This window comes from Cynocephalus volans, chromosome 6, assembly GCF_027409185.1.
Source record: "Cynocephalus volans isolate mCynVol1 chromosome 6, mCynVol1.pri, whole genome shotgun sequence".
NCBI lineage: Eukaryota > Metazoa > Chordata > Mammalia > Dermoptera > Cynocephalidae > Cynocephalus > Cynocephalus volans.
Genome location: NC_084465.1, coordinates 161,906,648 through 161,918,982, shown reverse-complemented (window position 1 = coordinate 161,918,982; position 12,335 = coordinate 161,906,648). Strand labels below are relative to the sequence as shown.

The following is a 12,335-nucleotide window of genomic DNA, read 5'->3' as shown; positions in this document are numbered from 1 at the left end:
AACTATTATCACAAAGAACGCCACCTTAAGCAACACTGCTTAAGATTTTCCAAAAGTAAGTTACTGAAATCCTACACTGTTATTTGTTCTGAATTGGTCACTATAGGTACTACCAAAAATAGTACCAGTGAAATTCTAGTATCAACCCAAATCTTTTTTTTAAAAAATGTTAAATTAAGCATAAAGAGATGACTGAGGCATATAAATTTCTTCCTCAGTATCTGCAGGGGATTGTTTCCAGGCCACCCCCGCACCCCCCACCCCAAATCCGTGGATGTTCAAACCCCTTATATCAAATGGCATTTACACACTTTTAATCATTTCTAGATAAATCGTTTCTACATTACTTATAAGACCTAATACAATGTAAATGTTACATAAATGGTTGTTATACTATCTATACTGGCTGTTTTATTTGTATTACTTTTTATTTACTTATTAATATTCCTGGTCTGCGGTTGGCTGTATCCATACTGTGGATACAGGACCCGCAGGTATGAAGGATCAACTGTACTGGCCCTTCTGGTGTCACAAGGCCCGACTCTAAACAACCGACCTAACCGGCCGGACCCTGCACTGGCCCTTTCGCCTGACCCGAGCCTGGCTGCGCCGACCCCCCCGCCCGCCTCGGAACAAAACGCGCGCGCGGAGGGCCGGGGAAACCTGGACCGGGACGGTGGGGCAGGCAAGGGTGGGGCCGGCGGACACAGGAACACGTGCCCACCCTGGACAAGCTGCGGCCCAGCCCGCAGGGGGCGATGAGCGAGCGCCGCCCGCCGGACAATGCGCCGCCGGGCCCGCGCCACCGCGCTCACCTCAGTCCCCGGCCGCACCCGCGCCCCCGGCTGCGCAAGCCCCTCACAGCCCACGCCCGCCCCGCATGGGCCTCACCTGCCCGCCATCGAGACCGCCGTCCGCAGACCCCCAAGCGCGCCGCCGTCCCCGCGTCTGCTCCGCCGCCGCCGCCGCCTGCTCCTGCTGCTGTTCCCAGGACTCGCCGCTGCACAGCAGCGTTCCTGCCGAACTGCAACTGCTCTACAGCCCAGGCTCCTGGCGCCAACGGACGCACTGCGCAGGCGCGACGGGGTGGGGCCTGGCTCCGCTCAAGACGGACAGCTGCTCTGGGAGGCCCCGCCCCCTGCCAAGTTAGAGCCAATGAACAGGCTCTGATGCTTGACAGGGAGCGAAGGGGCCAGGGCCAGGATTCTCGCTGTGTTCTTCCCAGTAAGGGCACCTGTTAAATGAAAGAGACATAAAGGATGCCGAATATACACGTACAAGTGACTGTCTGCACAGATGAGATCAGCCAGCCAGCTTAAAAAGCATTCTAAATCAAATTAAGGTTCACGCACCCATGAATTTACAAACTCAAGTTTTATAACATATACATTTAGAATTGAATAGCGTATGACTGTAATAGAGATATTAGGAGAACTTAAAGATTTCACAATCAAGTTTTACAATTTATTTCAGTAAAACTGTTAATTACACATCACATCTACTTGTTGTCAGGGGTTCGTTGACGGGTTATATTTGGGAAAGTTTCTCAAGGGAAAAAAAAACTTCTAAAGTATACGCCTCAGAAATGAGACTTTTGGGGGGTGGGGGAGGGGAGACTGGCTGGATGGTATGGGGATCTGAATCCTTGACCTCGGTGTTATAACACCGCCCTCTAACCAACTGCACTAACCAGCCAGCCCAGAATGGGACTTTCTAGCTCCAAATATGTGTTTGCCTATTCAGCCAGACCCAGTTGGTGAAGCTGAAGTAGTTGCTGGAAAGGGCTTGTGAGAAGCTGCGCTCAGGATAGCCCATGGGAGCCCCACGTCCTGAGATGTCACACCCTGATGGATGTGCTGGGGCAGCTGTGTCACCTCCCCCCACTCATATAGGGAGTAGGGTGACAAGAAGATGGGGTCACAGGAAGCTAAGGTTTGGACTGAGCTCCTGCACTAGGCCCAATACACCAAATCGAAATGGAGTTACTCATGCTGAAGTTCCATGCCACTAAGCCACAACTAAGCTCTTTATCTAACCTACCAAGAAATCAGGTGACAGAGATAATAGCTAAATCCCCAAACAGGCCAGTTTTAAGCAGGATGATAAGGGAGTCCCCTCTGTTCTAACCTTTACAAGGAAAATAATTTTGAAACAACCAATCTGATTTTTCTTGTTCCTGCTTTCTGTAGACCTATTCCATCTAGAAAGCCAACCTCCTCTTCTCAGCTCACTGAAACACTCAGTCTATTGGATGGAATGAGGTGTTGCCCAATTCTAGAGTCACAAATAAAAGCCAATTAATATCTTTAAACTAAAGTGTTGCAATTTTGTCTTCTGACATACTGCAGCACAGAAGTTAAAATAAATACTCAAGGTCATACAGACTGCAAAGTAGCATTGCTGAGACAAATTTTTCTAATTTAAAAATAAACACGTAGGTTTCTCCCATAAGGAAGTAGGGCTCCACAAAAAAATCAATGGCAATGTATTTGTCTCCAAAGAGATTGAGAAATGAATATTCAACATTTCAAATACGAAAGCAGTAATAGCCACAATGTAGAAGCTACATATCAAAATATCGGTTGCCAGCTGCTATCACTAAACAGTGCTTTATATATACATATATGTCAAAAAAAAGATTTCTAAAGCTGTCTAAGCAAAAATACTGCATCACTAATGGAGAAGTACACAAAAGCCAAACATGTCAAAAATAAACTGAAGTTTGGGCTGTCAACAAGTTGTCTTAAAATTGTTATCACGAGGATTACACATGTATGATAGAAGAAACATTTACTTTGGATCCAGCAACTGCACTACTAGGTATACAACAGTCTCCCCTTATCCATGCTTTCACTTTCCACAGTTTCAGTTACCTACAGTCAACCAAGGTCTGAAAATACGTGTGTACAGTACAATAAAATAGCTTGAGAAAGAGAGAGGCCACATTCACATAATTTTTACTACACTACATTGTTATAATTGTGCTGTTTTATTATTCATATTAATCTCTTACTGCATCTAATTTATAAATTCAACTTTAGCATAGGTATATATTTGTAGGAAAAAGGACAGGATGTATACAGGCTTTGGTACTATCTGCGCTTTCAGACATCCACTGGGGGTTTTGGAACATATCCCCCAAGGATAAGGGAAAACCACTGTATCCCCAACGAAAATGAAATCAGTATGTCTGAAAGATATCTGCACTCCCATATTTACTGCAGCACTAAGCACCATAGCCAAGATATGGAATTGACCTAAGTGCCATCAGTGGATGACTGGATAAAGACAATGTAGTATACACAAAGGAGTACTACTCAGCCATAAAAAAGAATGAAATCCTATCATTTGCAACAATGCAGATGAAGCTGGAGGAACTGTGTTAAGTGAAATAAGACACAAACAGAAGAACAAATACTTCATGACCCACCCCTACGGGGAAATCTAAAAAAGTTGATCTCATGGAAGTCGAGTGTAGAGAGGTGGTTACCAGAAGCTGAGAAGCCTACAGGGGGAAAAGATATCCATAGGTTTCACCAGATTGGCCAAAGGTCCATACCATAACCACCTCTGCCTAAAACCATGAATAACAAGCAATCCCTCCAGGTCCTTGATGCTTTTGTAAAGACCGCCTGCAAACATCATGTAAAGAATAGCCAACTCCTGCTAAAAATGGACTAGTAATTTAGACAATCCTGACAGCTACAAAATCAAAATAAAATTTAAAAGAACACCCCTAGAAAAACTACCAGGAACCAGAGTTTCTCACAGAAATGGCTAATTCCAGGTCAGGCGCAGAAAATATATGAGTCACTTGGAACATCTTGTTCCCTAGCAGAAGCAAGGAAGCCATCAAAGACTATTTATGGGAGTATGTCAAAGTGACAAAGGAGGTTCTTTTCCACTATTTTCTTGATTTGATACTACAAACTTCAATGACAGAGACTTGAACATACACACACTGGACATATGCTTAAAAGCATCACAGAACATAAAAGATCATGAAGCATCACTGAGGCAGGACCTAGGGAGGGAAACCCTGCATTTGGATTCACTTTTATTCCTAAGAGCAACCGTGTATGTGAGTGTGTGTGTGTGTGAGACAGTGTGTGTGTGTGTGTGTGTGTGTGCGTGCGTGCACATCTAGTGGATTTCGTTTTAAAGACAGCTTGAATAATTTGGGGTCTAGGATGATATTCCCAGAGAGGACCTGTACTTGCTTTGGCCAAGCACCTGAGGGAGTGGGCACTCTGGGATCACCTTTGTTACGTTTTAGGAATAAAGATATTAAGGGCAGCTTAACCCTGCCACATCAAATGTTAAGGGCAGCTGTCTTAGTCCATTTCTGTTGCTTGTAACAGAACACCTGAAAGTGGGTAACATACAATGAAAAGATGTTTATTTGGCTCAAGATTCTGGGACAGGTGCATCTGACAAGGGCCTCAGACTGCTTCTACTCATGGTGGAAAGCAGCATGCAGCCAGCTAGAGGGTTCAAGATCCCACAGTGAGAAAGGAAGAAAGAGAGGGGAGGTGCAAGGCCCTTTTAACAACCAGATCTCACAGGAACCAACAGAGCAAGAACTCACTCACTACCCGCTCCTGGGGTGTTAATTTATTCATGAGAGATCCACACCCCCATGACTTAAAAAATTCCCAACACTGCCACTGGGGATCAGATTTCAACTTGAGCTTTGGGCACAACATATCCAAACTCTAGCAGCCCACCTCTGGCCCTAAAAAACTCGTCCTTCTCACATACTCATGTCCTTCTCATGTACAAAATACAATCATTCTACCCCAACAGTCCCAAAAGTCTTAGCTTGTTCCACCAGCAACTTAAAGTCCAAAGTCTCATGAGACAAAAGGCAAAACTCTTTCCAGCTGTGAACTTGTAAAATTCGAAAACAAATTTATCTACTCCCAAGATACGATAGTGGAACAGACATTGGGGACATATTCCCATTCCAAAAGGGAGGAAGAGGTCAGAAAGAGAAACAGGCCCCAAACAAGTCCAAACCCCAGCAGGGCACACATTAAATCTTAAAGCTCCAAAATAATCTATGCCTCCAAGTCCTGCATCCTGGGCACAATGGGGGATTTGGGCCCCCAAAGCCTTCGGCAGCCCTACCTCCATGGCTCACTGGGCTGCGTTGGTACCTGCAGCTTTTCCAGGCAGGCATTGCATGCTGCCAGTGGCCCCACAGTTCTGGGGTCCTGGTGGCAGCCCAGCTCCCTTGGCTCCAGTAGACAATGCCCTGCTGGGGGTTCTCTGTGGGGGTTCTGACCCCACATTTCTGCTCTGCATTGCTCTAGTACATAGCTTCTGCAGAGGATCCATCCCTGTGGCAGGTCTCTGCCTGGGATCCAGGTTTTCCCATACATCCTCTGAAATCTGGGTAGAGGCTGCCATGCCTCCATTGCTATCAGGTTCTGCTCCCTTGCAAATTTAACACCACGTGGACACCATCAAGATTTCCGGATTGTGCTCTAAAGAGCTGTTGCACAAACCAAACTTGGGGCAACTTGAGGTAGGGCTGCTCTTGCCACAGCGGGCCGGGATGCAGGGGGCAGCTTCCTGAGAGCAGTGGCACCCAGGGTCTGTCCTCAAGAACAATTTGGTCCTCCTGGGCCTCTGGGCTTGTGATGGGAGGGGCACGCTTCCAGAGTTTTGAAATGCCTTCATGGCTTTTCTCCCATTGTCTTGGCTATTAGCACCACAGCCATGCTAATGTCTTCAGTAATCAGTCCCTCTGCTGCACCACTGGATTTTTCTCCTGAATATGTTCTCTCATTCTCTACCACATGGCCAGGCTCCAAGTTTTCCAAATCTCTCTGCTTTGCTTCCCTTTAAGTATACATTCTGGCTTTCCGTCATGCCTTTGCTGCCATAACTGAGCAAAGGCTGTTACAAGTTGCCACGCAGCTGTCTGAATTCTTTGCTGCTTAGAAATTTCTTCTCCCACATATTCTGGTTCCAATCTCTTGACTTCCACCTTCCACAAAGTCCTAGGGCATGGACACAATGCGGCCACATTCCTTGACAGTTCATACTAAGGATGATCATTACCTCAGTTTCCACTAAGTCCCTTCTCATTTACACCAGAGATCTTCTCAGAATGGCCCTTACTAACCACATTTTTTTCAGCATGCTGGTCACAACCATTTAGTCAACCTCAAAGACGTTTCAACTTTCCATTATCTTTTTGTCTTCTTCTGAGTGCTCCAACTCCTCCAAACTTTGCCTGTTACTCAGTTCCAAAGCCACTTCCACACGTTCAGGGATCTGTACAGCAACATCCCAAGCTCAGTATGAATTTTCTGTATTAGTACGTTTTTGTTGCTTGCAACAGAATACTGAAAGTGAGTAGTTTATAAAGAAAAAGAGGTTTATTTGGCTTACGATTCCGGGACAGCTGCATCTGGTGCAAGCCTCGGGCTGCTTCTACTCATGGTGGAAAGCAGCAGGCAGCCAGCTGCAAGGTACAAGGTCACATGGTGAGAGAGGAAGCAAGAGGGAGAGAGGGGAGGTGCCAGGGTCCTTTAAACAACCAGCTCTCAGGGAACTAACAGAGCAAGAAGTCACTCACTACCCACCCTCAGGGCATTGATCTATTCATGAGAGATCCACACCCCATGACCTATATAACTCCAAACATTGCCACACTGGGGATCAGATTTCGATATGAGTTTTGAGGGGACAACACATCCAAACACTATCAGCAGCTGACAGGAGGACAGCTTGGCAAAGTAAGGAGACAGGGGGACAGGGGAACTGGTAAACCCATCTCACTTTCAGTTGGATCCTCAATTGTTGAACTTAGAAGCTCAGGGAAAGGGAAACAGCCACTTTCTTAGAAGTGTAGTATAGCTAAATGTCAACTCATCTTTATCCCTTCAAACTGAACCAAGGAGATCCCAGTCTGCCCACTCCCTCAGATGCCTGGCAGAAGCAAGCACAATTCCTTTCTGGAAATAATATCCTAGATTCCAAATTAGTCAACCAGTACTTAAAATGTAATCTACTTGATGTGCATGCATGCAAACACACACAGAAACTAGGCCCAAAAGGAGACAAAAATGAATAAAAACCAGCAGAAACGACAAATAAGACAAGAGAAAAACAGACCCATAGGGCTGCCAGGTACTGCAAAATCATACTTTCAAGTAAGGAGAAGAATGGCACATGAAAAGATGAAATTATTAGATGAAAACCAAAACACCAACATCAAGGATTTGGATCTCCATACTGACCAGCCACCAAAAAAGAAAAACAAAAAACAAAGTAGCTATAATTACTATATTCAAAAAATTAAAACATAATATTGAAAACTCTGGCAGAGAACTATCAAAGAACCACATAGTCCAGAAGGGAAAAAAAATACAATAAACTTAATGAGTAGGATTAATAGCAGGTTTATCTTGTTAAAAATTTAGTGAACAAAGAGATCATCAGATGAAAGCATCCAGAATGGAGATGGTAAGAGACTGAAAAGATCTAACATGCATTTAAATTGACTCTCAGACGGAAATGGGGAAAAAGGGAGTAGCAGAAATACTTGAAAAGATAATGCCTGCAAATTTTTTATAACTAATGAAAGACATCCTTCCACAGATTCAATGAGACCTAAGAATTCCAAGCTGAGTAAATAAAAAGAAATATATACCTAGAGACATCATAATAAAACTCCTCTGCTGTCTTATCTAATAAAACTTGCGACCCTTTGCTGGGAGAGTCTGTGAAGTCACTCTTGGAGGTCTGACCTGATCCCAGTAGGATTCTTACTGACTGTCTTTTCCCCAGGTTCTCTCTGGTTTAGTTTAGCTTGTTATTGTCATAGAGTGTCCAGTCTCCCCTTAGTCACTTAACTACAAAATCTCTACGATTTTTCAGACTGCTCTCAAGTCTGAACTTCCCCATAGTCTTTTTCAAACAAAATCAGTTCTTCTGGGGAGAGCCCTTTGTTTTTGTGGACTGCCTCCCCTTGGGACAGGCTGACCGAGTCATGTCTCCACCGCTGAAGGTGGACTGACTTCCTCCCTTCATGAGAATGCCAATGTGGCCTTTTTGGCTTACATCTGCTTCTCCAAGCATGGATGCTTGGCCCAATGAGCAAGCTGGGACAGAGTGGTTGGGTCACCCTATTCTCAGTCTACCATGCCTAGGACAGTGCTCTGTTCTATAAGCAGGGCCTGGGTGGAGGAAGGAAGCACCCAACCGCTCACCACACTTGCCAGAAACTTAGTGTCTGTGATACAGATCAGGAGGTGATGAAAAATGCTTGGTCAGATTCCATATCCCTTGACTGAGAGCAGAGGGGAAAGGGAGACCCAACTTTCCGGCCATACACCCCTACCTCCTCACCTGGGGGACACAGGAAATAAAGCGAATGAGTTCTGGCTCAAGAACCACAGAGTCTTCCTGTTCTTACTAAGACTGCATAGACTTTTCTTCAATAAATGTTTATTGAATGCTCATAGGGCAACTTCCAGAAACTTTAAATTGTGCTTTTCCTGATTTTCAGCTGTTATTTTTGTTTCACTGGGAACAGGCCTGCAGAGCTTCTCAACTGCCATTATGGAAGTGGAACTCTCCTGATGGGAAAGATTTAACTGTGGTCAGAATGTGGTATGTGTAAGCACTTTTGTTTGCAATGTATTCCAAGCACCTAAAATGGTCTGGTATATGGAAGGCTTATGTAAACATTTGTGCGAAGAAAAAAGGAAAGAAACAAGGAGGGAGGGGGACAGGTGGAAATGAAGAGACAGACAGAGAGAGAGAGAGAGAGAGGGAGAATATAAACTAATTATTTGAAAAATGCTTTTACGTATGGACAACTCCTTGAAAAATAAATCAGGAGAATCAAATCGTGTTTGAAGTCCAACTGTATGGAACAGATCCTGATTTAATTTTCATATTTTAATTAACTAATAGTGCAGACCTAGTGAGATTTTATTTCATATGTGTGTGTTTGTATTTAAATTTGAGACATAAAGGTATACTAAATCACCCACAAAAAACAACTAGATTAATATATGCTGTTCAAATATAAATGTAAAATAAATATAAGATAATTTTTATAAGTGTAATATCATGTATTAAGCACCATGAATAATATGATTAGAAGGTTGGTCTTTTTATTTGATTGCTATTTCTTGATTTTTGTGCTAACTCGAAAAATCACTGTCAATTACTTTGGTGTTATAGTAATCACAGCAGGATGGGGTACCTATGAAGAACACTAGTTTTGGATGAGGAGATTAAAGATACCAGCAAACTCTCTCCCCAAAGACCAAGTATAAAGTGGGAACTCTCTGTCCTTACTGCTCCATTTTGCTGTGAACCCAAAACGGCTCTAAAAAAGAAAGTCTATGAAGAAAAACACAACATCAGGATGGGGTACCCATGGGGAACACTAGTTTTGGGTGATGAGATGAAAGATGTCAACAAATTCTCTTCCCAAAGAGCAAGTATAAAGCTGGACAAAATTGTCAAAAGCAACAAGTTCAGTATTCTGAAACTGACCAAATTCAGTATTCTGGTAATTGACCAAAACAGCCCAATAAACTAAGAAGTGATGACTCATGACAACTACTGAACTACAAGTCAGAACAATTCAAGACTGTGGTATTCCCTCGGGGTCTGCTAACAGTGCCCGCAGGCCCCAGCTCTGTTGGTTTGGTAGTTCAGTCGGGCTGGGGAAAGCCAGGAAGCCAGCAGCTCTGCTGTCACAGCCAGAGGGACTCATATGATTTGGAGAATTTTCAGACAAATTGGTGATTTGCTGCAAACCAACAGGAAGGACCAGCATCTCCACTAGTCTCATCAAAGACGAGTTCCTGCCCAAACCACCCATACGTCCCTGACTAATGCTGGAGCTGAGTTTGTGTGCAGAGAAGACAAAGCAGGAGGAGAGCCCGGTAGAAAGCACAGCCAGGGACACTGGGATTCTGAATGTACTCCCTGTCCACACACAGATCATCAGCAAATAGTGGCAAATTCACTGACTCAAGGTGTCTGTGCACAAATTCACACAGCTGTTGACCGAGTACCATGCATGCAGATAAAGGATTAACTCCTGGGAAGCCATGCCTGACAAGAAAAACAGAACAAAAATTTGAGCAGAGACCCCTGTGGCTATACATTGCTAACAGAATTCACAGATTTACTACAGGCAAGTTACTCAACAAACAAAACAATAACAACGACTCTCAGGAGGTAAAAATCAGAACGCAGAGTTGCTACAATATTTTATCTAACACATCCAGTGTTAAATGAGAATTCACAAAACATAAAAGAAACAAGGAAATATTTATCCATACTCGTGTGGAGAAACAATAAAAAATGATTAGCACAAACTGTCTTTAAGTGTACCCAGGTGTTGTATTTGGCAAATAAAGACGTCAAAGTAGCGAGTGTAAGTACTTAAAGGAAGTAAAGGAAACCATAAGTAATAACCAAAAGAAAGTGGAATGACAACGGCTCAACAAACTCAGAAACCCTAGAAATTATTTGTTAAAAAAATAGAAATTTTGCCATTGAAAAGTATAATCACAAGTAAAACTCTCACTGAGGGATGTAACAGCAAATCTGAGGTGGCAGAAGAAAGAATCAGTAAACTTGAAGATGCATTAAGAGCAACTGCACGATCTGAAGAACAAAGAGAAACGTGATTGAAGAAAAATAACCTGAGACATCATTGAGCACCACAACATATGTGGAAAATGAGTCTCAGAAAGAAAGAAGAGAAAAGGGAAAAACACTTCCAGAAATAACAGCTTAAAACTTACCAAATTTGACTTAAAGCGCTATTCTATAAAGTCAATGTTTACCCTTAATAAAATTAAAACAAATATATCCACTCCTAGACACATCATAGTCAAACTGTGGAAAGACAGAGAGAATCTTGAAAGCAGCTAGACAAAAAAATTCTCTCCTTCTTCAAAGGAGCACAATAAGGTTCACCCCTGACTTCTGATCAGAAACAATGGGGAGAAGGTAGTGAGATGGCAGTTTTAAAGCTCAAAGAAAAAAAAATTGTCAACCAAGGATTCCATGTCCAGAACATTGACCCTTTAAAATGAAGGCAAAATAAAAAAATTCCCAAATAAACAAATACTAAAAAACGTGATGCTAGCAGTCCTACCTTACAAGAAATACTAAAGGAAATCCTTGGAACTGAAAGACATGCTTGATTCTTACATTTGAAAATACTGGATTGATTTATCAAACTGTGCGTGTGTGTGTGTGTGTGTGTGTGTGTGTGTGTGTGTGTGTGTCTGTGTCTGCGTGCATGCGTGCATGCCTTTGCGTGTACAAAATGTTCCAAAATTTCTTGTGAAGTTAATTTCAATTGGGTTTAGAAGCAAAAATTCTAGAAATATATAAAAAAATTCTTTGAAGCTTTCATTATTTCAATTTTTATACTTATTTAGCCTTCTGAATTTTTGTAATATTTTTTAAGTCCCTCTAGCTGAAGATACTAAAGATGAATTGCTACAAAAATTATAAAAATTTTATTCGAATAAGCCAAAAGTATAAAAGAAATTTAAGTTCTATGTCTGAGTTAATGGAAGGCAAGAACATATTATGTGGAAAAATAGAGGTTGCAGGTACAGGAGATCTTGAGAGTAACAATCCCTAGGAAATGAAAATTTCAGGGACAACTACGAATTTGCAAAAACTGTGAAACTGATGGAGCTCAAGCAGAGATCTCGGAAGAAACAAGCAATATCTGGGTTCCAAGAGGAAAGAACAGAAAGTTGATGAGGTTTAGCTGTGACAGGTTGAGCAGGCGGAGTTGGAAGGAGGGATCTAGAAGGCCCAGGAGGATGGATGGACCTGCGGGGGTAGGGGGGAGGGGAGGGGCTGTGGTTCAGCCTCTTCCTCTTTTTACCCCTCCCCCACCCTCAGGAGCCCTTTGTGATGAGGCCACAGCTCTGTGATGCAGGCCTCGGCCCTAAGCTCAGTTGCCTGAGGGCAGCAGTGTGATTCAGAAGATGGAGAATTTTCTCTTCACTCTGAATAGCGTCCGTGCCACATGGCTGAGCCCCAGCTCCACTTCCTGGGAGGTGGATATCACCCTTGCCTTCCTGGGTGGGCTGAGGCACTTCCTCCTGTTACCCCCCTGTACCCAGAAGGATCCATCCTCACCACCACAAAGGAAACTGAGGAACATGAGGAAGGTAAGCAACCCTCTGCCCAGACTCGACAGACAGTGAATCTCCCTTTACTTCTTACTACTATTTCCACTTTTCCAAATCACCCAGAGACTCCTGAGATGGGAAATGTCAGGAAAGATTAGAACACCATCCTTCTAGGGACAGGCGGGGCGG

General features: G+C 43.4%; 1 long non-coding RNA gene across 2 annotated transcripts in view; it reads right to left on the bottom strand.

Annotated features, from left to right (window-relative positions):
• Positions 1-1,215, bottom strand: part of LOC134379786 (uncharacterized) — a 110,390-nt gene extending 109,175 nt beyond the window's left edge. For both annotated transcript variants that reach the window (XR_010023829.1, XR_010023830.1), the window contains exon 1: positions 892-1,215. This is a non-coding gene — a long non-coding RNA (uncharacterized LOC134379786). The remainder of the gene's footprint in view (positions 1-891) is intronic.
• Positions 1,216-12,335: the final 11,120 nt, after the last annotated feature.